Source organism: Bacillus rossius, chromosome 15, assembly GCF_032445375.1.
Source record: "Bacillus rossius redtenbacheri isolate Brsri chromosome 15, Brsri_v3, whole genome shotgun sequence".
Lineage (NCBI taxonomy): Eukaryota > Metazoa > Arthropoda > Insecta > Phasmatodea > Bacillidae > Bacillus > Bacillus rossius.
In genome coordinates, this window is record NC_086342.1 from 28629024 (window position 1) to 28640780 (window position 11757).

The 11757-nt window shown below is 34.2% G+C and overlaps 1 protein-coding gene across 1 annotated transcript in view; it reads right to left on the bottom strand.

Moving 5' to 3' along the window:
• Positions 1-11465, bottom strand: part of LOC134539703 (rho GTPase-activating protein 23) — a 492628-nt gene extending 481163 nt beyond the window's left edge. The window contains exon 1 of the mRNA XM_063381919.1: positions 11222-11465. The gene's annotated coding sequence lies outside the window, so the exon portion shown is untranslated. The remainder of the gene's footprint in view (positions 1-11221) is intronic.
• Positions 11466-11757: the final 292 nt, after the last annotated feature.

Here is an 11757-nt window from a genome sequence, read left to right on the forward strand (position 1 = left end):
GAAACCTATGGTTTTTTTTTAAGTAGTTATCTTCCAGTTCACTGAAAATCATGTGTAAAGTAGGGTTTAGGTATTACTGCATTAAAAAAAATAGTTCAAAAATACTTGAACTGGATCGTTCTCATTCGGGATGGACTATAGAACCTTTTTTAAGTCTTTCAACTTACTTTTTTAGGATCCATGACTTTAGGGCGAATGACGCACACACAGGAGAAGTTCTGAGTACTTTTGGGAACGTCGCATCTCCAGGACACCAACTATACCGCATGAGTGAGCACGCATTCGCATAGTGCTCCAAAGAATAAGAACACCGCCCAACACTTTAAGTGTTCTGCCGCGCTATGTTAAAACGTGAAACTGTTCGTGTCAACACATCGGCTGATGGAATCAAGAGTGCTAACCCTCCCACATTTTTTTTTCAGGGCCATCGAGAATAACCAAGAGGCCAGGGGCTAACAATTTTCTCGGGACCGTTCCCTATTATTTAAAACACAACTTTTCAAACCCCACAGTGAAAAAAAAGACGACGGTCATATTTACTGTTGCCGTAACTGTAAACGTTATCTTTGTGGCGTATCACATTACTTGCCAGGTTTCCTAAGAATCATATTAACACTCGACTTGCAATTTTTATCGAATCGATGTAAAAACCCAAGCATTAAAAAAAATTGGTTGTTTACGGACGATAGTTTAACGTGACAACGTCATAAGAAAACATTTGATTAAATGATTGCATACTTTTATGAATAAAATTGAATCATTTTTATTGTATTATCACCTTTTTGTATGGTTACAAAGAAGGAGTGAAATGAAATCTACAATTTAATTGATAAATTTACTTTTATTTGCACTCATTAATTCAAATATATTTATTACTTTAACGAAGAGATTATTTTTTAACTATAACTTTTATACATGTTTGCTATTTAACTTCTTCCAATCTGTGTTATTCTGTTAAGGATAGGACGATGATAGGAAAAGTAGGAAACGAATGGGAGTGTTTCAAGTTTAATGTGCCTCGAAAAAGTCAAATCGATGGTTGTTCCAATCGAGTGGAAGAGAGATAGATGCGGCGCAAGCGTACAATGAGCGTAACGGGACACAGCGTAACGGGGCACAGCGTAACGGGACAATGTGCGTTATGGGACACAGCGTAACGGGACACTTTTTCGTTAGTGCAGCCGGCGTTCATCTATTTGTTAGATGTTGTCACGTCAAAATCTGGAAACTCAAAACACGGATCGGGCAGACATTCACCCCCCTCCCTTCCAACCTCCTTTCATTCTTCACGAATATTACCTCTTCAAAAGGTTTTCCCCCCCAGCTGATGCAAACCGTGCTACTATTCGCTGCGGATTGTGGAGCTGGAGTCACGATGTCACGACGAACACGACACGATATGACCCGTCACGCTCAGCAGCCAATGAAAGACAAGGTCACCGTGACGTCAGCACGACGAAATACGCACCCCCGACGGCCCGCACGAAGTCGATTCTATTTCTAAATTCGTCGTGTCGTGCAACACGACGGAAAGCAAAATGGAAACACTGCAGAACTAAACTTCGAAGATATTTATCTACTTGGTAAATCTTTATACTGAAAACTAAATTCAGTTATACGTTTGAGTACAATACCACATTTGTAGTGTGACTTCAACTGTTTATTACGTTAATTTTACCACGCTTTATTAGCTTGATCTGTATGTATGTATGTATGTATGTATGTATGTATGTATGTATGTATGTATGAATGAATGGACTATGTAATAAAATCTTTCCATTCAATTTTTTCCCACTTTTCGACGTCCGAATGTGTTTAAATTTTGCATACATACAAAGAACCTCAGAGAATACAATATTTTGTTAACATAAGACCATAGAGTGCTGGGCTCAGAGGATCAAAAAATCTCATTTCGAGCTATAGGTAATAACCATACCTTTTTGTGTATCCATGAGGTCGGGGCATGATGGGAATTTGCCTCGAAGTTGACTGTACCCCTGGGAGGAGAGGGGGAGGTTAAAACAAAATTTTGAAAATTTTAAAAATCAATACTTTTTTCAATTTGGAATGTTTCCTGTCCAAAAGGCCGGGTCATCGTGGAAAATGTGCCCAGAGAGGGCAGGGGATAAGGCCCTTCAATTTTGAAAATTTTATAAACATATTATTTTCGATTTACAGTGTTTATGATGTGGGTTATGGTAGAAAATGTGCCTGGGTTTCAACTTTCTCCCCCTCGGAGGGAGAAAGGGGTTATGACCCTAAATTTCAAAAATTTTGAAAATATATATAATTTTCGATCTAGTGTGTTTCCCAGGTCGGGTTATGGTGGGAAATGTGCCGTGGAAGCGGTTACAGCCCAGAAATCTTTAACGCTCCCGTACCCCGCTTTGGAGGCTGATTTTAGGAAAACCCCGAGCTCAGTTGATGTGTATGTAATATAAAGAATATCCCTGTCGGGTTTCAAGCCTGCAGACATATAGGTACTTGAAAGACGGTCAAGAAATTTCATTTTACCTATAACTCACAAATTTAGATCAGTCTTCCTTTAAATTAGTTTTTTTTTCCAAAACCATAAACATTCGTTATTTAATTTTATAATTAATTTTTTAACTGGCAAGTTATTGTTATTTACTACAGGCCTGAGCCATTCACTATGGGGCCCTTTGGGACCGAGACACAACCCCCCAGAAAGGTTTCAAACGCATCTGCTGTTGCCCGCAGATTCAGCCAATTCACCATTCAACATGCTCAACCAAAGAGAGCTTTTATATTCCGTATGAATATATGTACATATATATATATATTTATGGACATTTGAACGGGGTGCGCCTCCGCCCCTATCGACCGCCACAGTATCCGCGCGGGGCCAACCGCCAGACCCGAACTCGTGGGACGTTTTTCGGCGACGAAGCCGCTGGCCAAACGTCAAGTATGCACGCCAGAAGCCCGCCTCATTCAGAGATGATGGGGGGGGGGGGGGGGGACAACATTCCAGCCGCCCGCTATGCACCACCCCGCCCCCTTCACCTAAAATAAAACCCGCGGGCTCCACCAAGCATTCACGCAAGGCCGTAGCCAGGATACTGTGACCATTACACCATTTTTTTTTAAGGTTATTCAAATGCCAACGCGTTATTAAAAAAATAACCCCACAAAAGAAAAGTTGAGATTGAAAAATAGCTCCTTTTAAACAGAGTATGTTTTTTTTTAAATTTGGCCCAGTAGCTCCCACTCCCGGCTGGATCGGAGATTTTTCCCTTGGCGGCAGTCCCAGACCTAGACTTTGCGTGGCCCGCGGCCTTTTACTTCTGTGCAGGCCCTCCTCCGGAAAATTTCATAAATTAACTCTTTCAAAAATATTTTTTGACGTGACAACGTCTAATAAATCGATGAACGCCGGCTGCACGCACGAAAAAGTGTCCCGTAACGCACATTGTCCCACTACGATGTGTCCCGTTACGCTCATTGTACGCTTGCGCCGCATCTCTCTTCCACTCGATTGGAACAACCATCGATTTGACTTTTCAATCATGTTTTCGTCGTTTGAATTATTGATATGTAATTTAAAGATCGTCCACCGATCTTCAGCACAATCGGTACGGTTATTTAAAAGTAATGTTGAATTTTCAAATACTTTTTGTACGAACAATGGTGTTTTACAGTTACACATAATAATTCAAATTACACCCGGGATCGTTTGCACAATGTTTTAAGAAATATTGTAACACATTACAAATGAGTTTGGTGTATTTGGGATGCGTATTTGTTATAAAATCGTATTATAAAAACGAAATAATATTATTTCCCTTCGGTGCTGTCATCTACGGTGACGGACGCTAACCGAACTAATAGCGCTATCTAACCGCTTCCACGGCAACCAGGCACTCGTTAATACATATTTTCCTTTGTTTATCGCGAGGGGCGTTATTATTAATGAATTATAAATATAATTTCGTGCCCGGGGCCACAATCGCATATCATTTTGAGCACTGGAAAACATAAAAAGTAAAATATTCTCGACAAATTTTAATCTCGGCCCCAGCGCACCACGAGATTAAAGCCGAAATTCTTTCTTAAAATTACTAATACTTTTTAATTAACTGCAAGGGCATTTTTATTAAATTCTACGTTTAATTTCACGACGAACAAACTTCGTTGTTAAATGTGTAATTGCGAAAAAGCGTAAAACATTCTCGACGATCTTGAAGTTAAATAGCAAACATGTATAAAAGTTATAGTTAAACTAATCTCTTCGTTAAAGTAATAAACATATTTGAATTAATGAGTGCAAATAAAAGTAAATTTATCAATTAAATTGTAGATTTCATTTCACTCCTCCTTTGTATCCATACGAAATGGTGATAATTCAATAAAAATGATTCAATTTTATTCATAAAAATATGCAATCGTTTCATCAATGTTTTGTTATGACGTCACGTTAAACTATCGTCCGTAAACCGACTTTACAAATTTTTTTTTTTAATAGCCAGCCTCGAACTTAAATTTCGACGATATTACTTCCTGATTGATTAACTCCGGGTCAGCTGCATGAATGCTTACAATCACATTCCGGTGTAACCACGTGATTATACGCGGCAATAAAAAAACATTTGAAAGCTTTTTCTAGTACGAAATCACGAATTAAAATTGATATTGCTAAATTAATTTTTAATTTTCCTTTTCCCACTAACGGCCATACTTTTAAAAGGAAACACAAACAAGTTAAATAAAATAAAAAAGGTAAAGGACTATTTCTCGACTTGACCGTGCGACGAGTGCTTGGTGTCGTGTATACTGCGACAGGCAACTGTGCGACGAATGCTAGAGATCCAAAACAACCTCTCAACCGACGAACACACAATCATAATTATCATCATCCAAAGACGTAGCCGGGATTTTGAGAAGGTTTACAATTATAAATCCTTATTTTCTGGTAAATTTTTTATATAGGCAATCGAATTTTAAAAGAAAAGATTGTCAACGTAATATCTTAGGGGAACAGCAGATTTTTAGAACTCCAAGCGTTTACACATAGTAATTTAAGTAATGATTTTGCTTGAGAAACGAAAAAATGAACTGTTCATGCTTTGATTTTTAACTGTTTTTAGTAATTAAATTTTTAAGTCAATAATTGTTAGATGATTTCGTTAATAATATATATAAATTAATGTTTTGAAAACGCACCTGTCAATTTTGTATGAAAGACATGCTTAAGTAACATATGTACAAATCGGCATTATATTATAGTCTACTTGGAAACTTCTGTGTATGAGGCATTTCGGGTTATGTTGGAGAGGAAATGCATTATTGTAGTCCACTAAGGATCACAACAATTCTTCAAAATAATACCTTTGTACCTTAGATAAGGATCGTAGGACAGTTTAACACCACAAGCAATATCCCGAAATATAAGAAACGATACATTCGTGACGCAAATGAAATACTGAATCACCCATCAAACCTAAAACAGGGTGGATGGCTAAAAACTGAGCCCACGCTGGAAACTTTTCAGACACTTTAAAAATCAAGCTCTGAAGTCGGCAAAAGGCGATCGCCTCTGACTAGCCAGACTGCCCGACCAACCAGAAGGAGAAGAGGTCACTGATTGGCACAAGGTTGCAGCCAATCAGTAGCTATTAACCTCCAATTGATATTTCAAGCATTTAATTATTATTAGTTAATTAATGAAATGCTTGATTTAAAAAAATATTTTGAAAATAATAATTACTTTCATTATAGAGCCTACTTAAATAATTAAACTATTACCTAAAGTATCAAAAACTTGTGTGTATCATACAACAAAGTATAGAAAAATAAGCCAAGTAATCAAACTATAGGTTCATACCTCATCAATGGATTTTAATCATTTTTTTTCTAAGAATTAATAAATCAATAAATTATTATCAAACCAAAGCATTTGAAGGCAAGAGGACTGCTACTCTCATTAGAGGACTGTTGCCACTGCAATGTCGATCGAAACTTTGATGTATTCTAAAACCCACATCTAGTAGTTTCTATTTTGTAAGTTCCCTGCCCAGAACCCTTACTTTACCGCACTTGTCGCTCGATAATGTAGGGGTTTTAATGATGTCATCGCCATTGCTGTGCAGCATATAGAACACTAACCCCGGTCGGGATGAAAAATTACACCACTGTATGTATATATGTGTGTGTGTGTGTGTGTGTGTGTGTGTGTATGTATATTCAATCATTATGCTAAACACAACTTTTCACCAATTAAATTTCTTCAATGTAAACCTAATCATGGAAGATTATGAAAGGCGATGTGATGTTAATGAAGCATTGATGTAATTAATACATGGGAAACAGGAGTGCATCGAGCAAACTCACTAGATCACAGAAACATCTGCCACGTTTCCCACCAGCGAGACATCCAGGTTTGACCCAGACTGCCTCGGTGGGACATAATTAGAAACTTTTTTTTTGAAGTGAAACTTCTTTGCTAAGAGGGATAACATTTTTGAGCATTTCAAAAAAAATTATTGCACAATAGTTAGGAACGTGGTGGGGAAACCGGTAGAGAATGAGATGGCAGGGGAGAGGTAGAAATGATGCAGCATACTTACATACTCGCATACTTCCACAATAGCATCATTTAGCTCTCGTACACTAGCTCTTTTTTTTTTATCTGCGACCTCAGCGAAAGAGAATTTTGCAAGAAGTTTCACTTCTGTTGTGAGTAGACTCCAAGCACATTTTGTTTTCCACTGCATATCATTAAATTATAGTGCATTCCTTCTCCAGTTTTCCCAAGTCAACTCACAACCTTATATTAACTAGTTGGTTCCCTATCCACCTTTGCTGGCTCAACAGCAGTTGCCACTAATTTTACACTTTATGTTGTTTAGAAGAGGGTCTACAAATACCTGGTGAACCAATTTCAAGACTTTTTCTGGAACTTTTAATGAAATGTTCTCAAAATTGTGTTTAATACATAATAAGAAACAGGAACGAGCTGATTTTTTATGTTGCAAAAATACAATTTTTTCAGGGGTTATTTCTAATTGTATTTTTTTTTTTGCTTGGACTGCATCAGAAACTAAATTAAGTAATATGTGCAGTGAATACAAAATAAAAAGGTAATCATTATATGACTCTTACATATTCTCTGGTACCTGGTAATATTCCATTAGATTTATGTTGATACAAATGTGAAAAATGAGTGTCTTATTGTTTAGGTAAGTTCTATGTGGGGTAGATCAACTAGACACACCTGGTTAAGGGATGTTCTTGTAAATTTATCAGTGATAGATCTAGTGCGTACATTGTTTGGTCGTAAATTGTGTCACCAGATATTTACTGAATGCTATTTAAGAGCTGTAAAATCTAAACCAAATGATTGTATCTACAAACACTTGCAGTGACATTTGACGGCATTACAGAGTAAATATGTGGTTATTAAATTTGAAACGAAACAAAAATGCAAGAGAGATATTGTGATAAATCTACACAATTAGGGTCTTGATAGTAATTACAAGAATATCAAATAAACCACAAGGCATCTGACCAAACCTTAAGTTAAGTTTTCTGAAAGCCTTATGGGTTACTGGTTGCTCTCCTTTATTTTATGGTTTTCTTATAAGGTTCATTTCTTATTATACACCAAACCAGACCTCTTCAAAGTTCAAGCTATGCACATGAAACAAAGAGTTTCAAAGTTATAAGCTTTTAAATTTTCTACTGGCCAAAGTATTTTTTAAATTATTCTACAACAGAAATAACTTAAATTATCTTACTGATAGCCTGTTTGACATTTGGTATCTTCTGCATACCAATGCCATGGAATTTACTGTTTTCTAAGCTCCGCTTATTCTTTATTTACCAATTCTGATCACATAGTATTTTATCTCACCCCCAAATTTGTTTTCCAATATTTACATATTGACTCATGTATGTACAGGTAGGTATATTTGTCATGAAGATTTTATGACATTACCATAAGTATTGTTTTAAAATATGTGACAACCATATTTAATTTAGTTTTGTAATATTAAACTTAGCAAATAATACAGAACATTAAATTTTAGCATACTGCATTATTCCTTGAACTTTATATGAACTGTTAATTACGCTAAATTATTTTCATTTTATCTTTCATTTCAGCAAATTATATACTTTATTTGCACACAAAATAGTTTAACTTACTTAAAATCTGATTGAATCCTGCCTGTCCTGAAGGAATTCTTTAATTTGATAGAAAATAGAGAACCAGAACTGTTGTTTACTTGACCTTAAATTTGATTTTATAGTTACTATAGGCTACTATATTACTATAATACTATACTATACTATATTTTATAGTTAGTATACATTGTACAATGTGCTCAAATTTTCATTACGAAAACCGTAGCTTAAACTTAATTTTACCAATACATATGTATACACTGTACAGTAATTTTTCTAGAAAGTATTATGTACTGTATTTTAAGGAAGTAAATGTGCTTAGATTTTTTTATTTAAGTAAATAGCACTGAATGTGCATATATTTTACAATTATAACAATTTCCCATAGAGTACTAAAATTGAGGGTTATGAAGAACCTTAAAATTTGGTTTGTTTATTTAAATGGGTAGCTATTGATTAATTGTTAAAAACTGTCCCCTAATTGATTTTTAATGCAGGGGAAATTTTAAACACAATAGTGAAGGATGGAAATGGTATGTTTTGGTATTTAGCTTTAAAGCTTTCAAGTGGCTGTCAAGATTTTTTTATATGAAAATTGAGCATTAATATATAAAATTAATCAGATATCAAAACAAAAAAATTGTTTTATTGGTACTATTAAAACAACATTACTTTTTAAGCAGTCGGGTGGAGGGCGGGGGGAGGAGATTTATTGATTGCGTGGTTTAAGTTTAATTCTGTTGCCAACATATTTTAAAAATTAAGTTTACTTTCTTGTCACTGCTTTATTATTTTAATGCTATTAATATAAATGAAAAAAATGTATATCATTATACTTAAAAAATTTTCTTGTGATGATTCTATGAAGGGTATTAGCTACAAACTGCTATGCTTTACTTTGAGAAAAAATAGAAAAAAACTATAAGTACATAGATACTAAATAAATAAATTTTACTTAGTACATAACATTTTAAATTTTTTAGCATAAATCTAAAACTAAAGATTTTTGAAATTAATTCTATATTTTAATAAACAAAATGAGGTAGTAACTGAAGTGAAATTTACTTCATTTTGTGTTTTATCTTGCAGTTCTGGGTTGGCTGTTATTTTGGTTTTATCACTAATAACCTCTACTTATGATCAATTTTACTGTATTAATTTATATTTAATTCACAACTATTTATTATAAGTATTTATTTCAATTTATTTGAAGGTTGTTTTTAATATTCTGTCACTTAGATAAAAATTTATTTTTTAAATGGTCAGTCTTTTGATTGTAGGAGTGGGTAACTGGTCATGCCAAAAAATTCATTTTTTTTTGGTGAATGCAAAATTAACAGTATTTCTGGTAGATGAGGAATAGATAATTTGGTGTTTGGTGGATGCTGGAATAATAATAGAGTGTTTAGTTAATGCATGATTAATACTAGTGTGTTTGGTGAATGAGGAAAAAATAAAAGTGTGTATGATGAATACAGAATTATAAGGGTGTGTTTATTGTGATTGAATTCCAGAGAAATATGTGTCCAGATATAAAAATAAATATAGTTACTCTACTAGGTATACCATTTCGAATAAACTTTTTTTGCTAACACATCATTATCGTGTGTTATTTGAACAACTCTACAGGCTAAAATGTTTCTCATAAACACAAGAATGAATGAACTTAAGGTATGTTTAATTTTATTTTCATAGCAATTTTTTTCCCCTCTGTAATTACTGACTTTATCATTATAACATATTTCTCAAAAAATTGTACATAGTGCATCTACAATTATTTGTAGGATTGATAATATTGCATACACTCGTGATTTGGGCTTCCACCCAGTGGCAAGGAGACTGCCCCCGCCCTCCCTGTTTCTCCCAAATCCTGAAGCTTCCTCAAATCCATTCCACTCCTGCCCCGTCCTCATCAGGAATACTTGCTTCCCTCTTCCCGTTCATCTCCACTCCCTCTGGATCTTCCACTCATGATCCCCTTCCTCCTTTTTCTGTTCAACCATTACATTAAATGTGCTCCGACTTCAAGAAGTTTGAGAACTACCGGTTTAGTGAATGCACAATTATTCATAGTGTGTTTTATACCCTTTTTTTTCAAAGTTGTGACAGCATTACTTTGTATAACATTGCACAAATACTACAATTTTCACCAAAGTTCATGGCGAGTCAGATTTTGTTTGGGCGAACATTAATGAATGCAAGTAACGTGAAGATCACTCATAGTGACTCTAAAATAGATGATCTTATACTTTCTTTTCATGTTCCTGTTTTTTCTTGTTTTATTATTCATCTGTGTGGTTTACTGTAATTCTTGCATTAGGCATAGGCAAATGTAAACACCTAGGTATTACATGGTTTGTCTAAATGGACATAGGCCTAGGTTCTCCATGACTTACCTATGAATTTTATGAGAACCGTTTGTTTAGTCATGTAAAAATCCTAATTAAATTATTAGATACCTCAAAAAAAACTATTACAAATCTGAGCCATTTCACTTCCAGAGTGCAGGTATAGTGATTGCAGCGGTCATTTGTCCTATACAAAAATGCAATTTTATTTCATATTTTCCCTTCCCCCCCTAAAATATAGCATCAACCATGGTTTCCTTACTAAATAATTACAAATTTACCCATTTTCTTTGCTTTTAACAGTGCAATAATGCTTAAACTCGTGAAGCCAAAACAGGTACCGCTTGCACATAAATGTGAGCAAATACATACAATTAAATGCTTTCTAGCTGAAATACTTTGACCAAGAGTATGTTTGAGCAAAAAGTTCCGATTACCTTAAAATAACTACAAAAAACATCCCGGAATAAACTTGAGCAAACTGAAGCACCAACGACATCTAAAAGACGAAATAAATTAAACAAGGTGCAAAGTTTTATGAAAACAACACTAATAATACAGTATACAAAACAAAAAATTTAAATTTTAGGTTACATACAAGTCCATTCCACGTGTAGCCAAGATTTAATTAAATAATTTAAGAATCCTAAACATGTTATATAAAATATCATTATGATTTCTAAGTATTAATTACAAAACAAATGCGTCAAATTGTTTCTATGACTCACCTTCAATTCCAAAACAGACTTGTTACCTGTCAACTCCAACGTCCATGTTTACAAATTACACAGAATGTAAAAGCGAAATTGTTATACGACTTGAGAACACTACACATTCTTTAATAGTTTCACTTTCATTTAGTTTCTTCTTGACTTTGTAATTAAAAGCACAAGCATACCAGATCAAATGATATTACAACTGTCAGTATTTGTAAACCCAACGAAAACAAACACACAATTCCCATTTTTAACAGTCAAGTTAGCTAATATTTATGTCATAAACTTCCCTTTGACGGTTTAAATATTCATAACGAAGGAAAAAAATTGTTCCGTACTAAATTTTTAAAAAATTAGATTAAGCTATAAAAAAACTTTAAAATCTTATTTAGATTATTCGAAGAAATATTTATAAATAATATATTACTTTCCTTTTCATGGAATCAAAAAAATGTAAATTCAAGTATTAAAAAATTAATTTAATTGTAATTTTTTTAATTAACATCAAATATTTTGACTATTTATCTTTGTCTAGTCACTAACTAAGC